Source organism: Echinops telfairi, unplaced genomic scaffold, assembly GCF_000313985.2.
Source record: "Echinops telfairi isolate 266 unplaced genomic scaffold, ASM31398v2 ScPeMD7_5;HRSCAF=22, whole genome shotgun sequence".
Classification (NCBI taxonomy): Eukaryota; Metazoa; Chordata; class Mammalia; order Afrosoricida; family Tenrecidae; genus Echinops; species Echinops telfairi.
Window position 1 is genome coordinate 9,296,942 of NW_022103901.1, and position 4,675 is coordinate 9,301,616.

Here is a 4,675-nt window from a genome sequence, read left to right on the forward strand (position 1 = left end):
TCACTACTCCCATTATTATTCCGGAGGGGGTTTTATGTCCTAGATTCTGTGTGTCGAGAGCTCTTATCTCAACCAGTGTATGTGCTCCAGTCTAGCTGGATTTGTAAGGTAGAACTGGGGTCATGATAGTGGGGGGAGGGGCAGAACATTAAGGAATTAGAGGAATGTTGTGCATTTCTTCACCACCATACTTCACCCTGGCTGGCTCGTCCCTTCCTTGTGACCCTTCTGTAAGGGGATGTCCATCATCTACAGATGGGCTTTGTGTCTCCACTCTGATTCCCTCTTAGAATCTATATGATTGTTTGCTCTGGGTCTTCTGATGCCTGATACCTGATCGTATCCATACCTCATGATCACAGGTTGGTGTGCTACTCCCATGTGGGTTTTGTTGCTTCCTTGCTAGATGGTTACTTGTTTAACTTCAAGCCTTTAAGACCCCAGATGATATATCTTTTAATACCCGGGAACCATCAGCTTTCTCCACCACATTTGTTTATGCACCCATTTTGACTTCAGAGATGTTGGGAAGGTGAGCATCACAGAAGGCCAGGTTATTAGAACAAAGTGTCCTTGCATTGAGGGAGTACTTGAGTAGAGGCCTAATGTCCAACTGCTACTTTAATACTTAACATATAAATATATATACATAGACTTATATCCTTATCATTATATATTAATATATTTATATACATACATGCTTATATTTATACCTCTATAAATGTCTGTTGCCTGAGTTCTTCTATTTCCTTTTACTTTCCTCCTGTCCCATTATCAAGTTTGACCTTCATTGGACTCTCAGTAATTCTTCTTGGCTACATTGCCCTTGATCAAACCCCACCAGATATTCTACACCAACCTGGCCATTGATTTTAGATCTCTTTTTATTCCCTTGTCCCTGGGATTTTTTGGCTCCCTTCTCTCTTTCCTCCAGTTCCCCCTCTTCCCTATCCCCCAGAACCTACGGTCCCACTGTTTTCTCCTCAGGATTGTTTATCTTACCTATCTCATATAGATAGACCTGGCGGGGGAAAATGGAAAAAAAGGAGGGTCCTATAAACAGTTCCAGGTCTGTATGCTGACCCTTATGTATGTTTTCTGATCTAGTATAACGAGGTGCCAAGCTCTGCTATCCAAGTCTGAAGTTATTTGGGGGAGACCTCAGGGACGTCATTGCTTTGCTCCCCTTGCTGCTCTGCTGTGCTCCCTTCTTGTTTTGCCCTGGTGTGGGGGGTCAGACCGAGCACAATTCCCACACTGTGGCTCCAGTACTGTCCCCTGCAGCTCTGTGGGTCAGTGAAGGGACATTGTGTCTCATGGTGGGGCCATCCCTATGGTCCTCTCTGTGCCTTGGCTGCTCTGAGCAGGAGTGTCCTCCTCGGGGCATGGTGGGCCAGGATGTGGTCCACATTCTCTCTCCTCTCTCTTAGTTTGCTCCCATGTGGTCTGGGCAGACCCACCACTCTCCCCGGGCTGTATCTTCAGTAGTGTCCTCTGTAGTGCAATCTTCTGGGGAGTGGGGTCAATGTAGCTGGGATTGGGGGCCAGTCCCCAGATCTCTCTGCTGGTTTGCTGCTTCATACTGGTATGTTGCCCTCCAGGCCTGGCTCACCAGGTTGAGGTCTGATCCCTCTCTCTCTTTCCCGCGGAGACATAAACAATGACCTCCCGTGGGTGGGTTAGGGCCCTGTTCCCTCACTATCCACATCTCCTTTTTGGTTTTTCTTGTCCCCTCCTTTTTAGTTATATTTTAAAGTTCCATGATTCAAAAGAAAGAAGAGTAAAAGGAACCGAAAGCAGATGGGAAACTGAGAAAGCCCTTAATAAGACGGTGGACTGAACCCAAAATAAATCATTAATTTCATTAAACATAAATAGACTAGATGCTTTGAATCAGCCGGACCCCCAACAGAAAACAGATGGGACACTCAGGGGAGGAGGATGCGTGGACAATTGATTTATGAAGCAGGCATTTATAAACGTGCCAGTACGGAGCACGGGGCAGCAGCCTGGCCTCCCAGCAGTTCTCTGTTCCCACCCAGAGCCCTGAAAGGAAGGAATGGCCAGAAATAAGACAGAAGGACACTTCTATGGACACTGACCGCGACCACCTCCTGCTGGGCTCCCTGCTGGGTGGACCCAACCCGAAGCTCCACTGATGTTGCCCCAGTAACCAGAGTGGACAAGGGTCCTGAGTAGAGGGTCTAGCAGTGGACTGTTTAAAAAAATCACAAAAAACATCTGGGTGACAGACACATCCATTAAATGACAAGTGTTTTTCAAATGGAAGAACGGACCAGCAGACAAGAAAATGCCATCAATGAAAAAGCCACCTAAGCCCACAAAGAGAGAGAAAGTGTCAGGGGAAATGAATTAGGAGGATACACTGTACAGATAGTAACCATGAAGATGATGCAGCTCTGCGAACACAGCTTGATAGGATTATATAGATTGAAGGGTGAAAGGCGTTATTAGAGATAGAGTGAGGTGACATCATGCTAAGAGGTTTGAGTCATTGGAAAGATAAAAACCACTTACATCGATGTTTTTAAAGCTTTCTCAAATAGCCTCAAAACGTAGATAAAACAAACATCGATAAACGCAAAAGGTGAATTGGACAGATCCGTGTATAAGACATTTAAGACACTGGCCTGGTGGAGCAAGCAGACCAAAAATATCAATAAAGGCATGAAAGGTCTGAAGGAATGTGATCAGTTATACTGATGCTAAACCGGCACACTGTATCCAATAATTGTGTGGTGCACATTATTTTAAGGACCCAGGGGACATGTACAATAAAGTGACCGATAATGGGGAGTCTAAGGACATCTCAAATGATTAAAAACCATAGAAACTCTACTCTCTCACCACCATGCTAAAATCAGTAACAAAGAGATCATTAGAAAGGGCCGTGTGCATGGAAATCAAGATCAGCATTTCTAAATGACCCACGGGTCAGTAGGGAGGGAACCAGAAGGAGAAGTGGAAACTCAGTAACACTGAATGGTCAGGGAGCGTGATGTATCAGACCATGTCGGAAGCAGCGAGAATTCATTGTGGCTAAAAATAGGAAGCTTCAAAGGTGCCACTGGGAAAAGAAGAAAGTGTGTAAATCAATGAACCAAGTATCTATGTTAAGGAATTGGAAAGCTAGAAGTAAATTGATTACACACACATACTAAAAATAAAAACAAATAAAAAGCAAGCGTGAGGGGGCGGGTGGAAATAAAGGAGATTGAAGTAGAAAGTGTTTCAACATTTGCCAGACTGGTCAGGGAGTAAAGGGAAAAATAGCCAACTCACTGCCAGCGAGTCAGTCTGGCTCATAGCAACAGCACGGTAGGACATGGTAGAACTGCCCCTGTGGGCTTCATAGACTGCTGACTCTGGATGGGAGTAGAAGGCCTCCTCTTTGGTGGTTGCAAACTACTGACCATGCAGTGAGTAGCCCAGTGTGTAACCACTATACCACCAGGGCCTGAGGGGGTAAAGAGATATCATAAATACACATCAGGAAGTCCTGGGTTACAAACCAGTTCAATTTCTAAATCTGTCTTTAAGTTGAATTTGCACATAAATCAGAACAATATCAACTGTCAGTCAAGTACTTGCCTTAATAGGTTTCTATGCATAAGAAACACTGAACATTTCCAGATACACGAACGCATCTTTTATGTAATAATGTGGTAATACAAAATAATATTTTATGCAAACCCCAAAGGAGTGCCTATTTATTATCAGAAACCTTGTATAGATCTTGAATTTTTAATACAATAGGCCTTGCAAAGGTTCGTTTGTAACTACAAGTCTGATCCTGTTATCAAAGTCAAGCAGAAGACAGGAAGTCATCATTACACTTCCTGAAACACATTTTTTAAAAAGGGAAATACAAACAATTATATGCCACTCTATTGGAAATATTAAGCACAATATGTGAAACTAAAGTTGCCACAACAGAATACATGAAAACATCTGAGGTTTAAATCATCTGGTAATATATTTTTCAAAGAGATATATAATTTAACACATTCCCAAGCCCAAATGATTTCCCTGGTGATTCCTATGAATTATTTAATCGAAACAGGTGCCAATCTCACACAGAGTTTTCCAGACAGTAGAAAAGAAGGGATCATGTTCCAATTGGTTTTAGGTCAGCAGATTTCGAGAGCGAACCTTGATAATCCTCCCAAGAGAGGAAAAAATCCAGCCATCCACACTCATAAATGCAGGTTTCAAAAACACCCCAAATAAAATACCTTCCATAAAAATCTAGTAAAGGTTGAAAAGGATCATACACCCTGACCAAGCTGTTTCTGTGTCAAGAGTCAGGGTCTATTTTAACATTCCAAAACCAACTAGTAGATGATTCCTTTCCAAGCACGCTTGCACGCGCACGCGCGCACACACACACACACACCAAAAAAACCAACTCACTGTCATCAGGTTGATAACAACTCATAGCAACCTTATCAGACAGGGTAGAACTGCCCCCTGTGAATTTTCCCAGAGTGTAACTGCTTAAGGGAGTAGAATGCCATGTCTTTCTCCTGCAGAGAGGCTGGTAGTTTTGAACTGCTGACCTTGTGGAGCCCGCACCAATGCAAAACCACTACACCGCTAGGGCTCCCTTTCAGGACAAAGTGGAATAAAGTCGCCAGAATCAACCTGCCAGCTG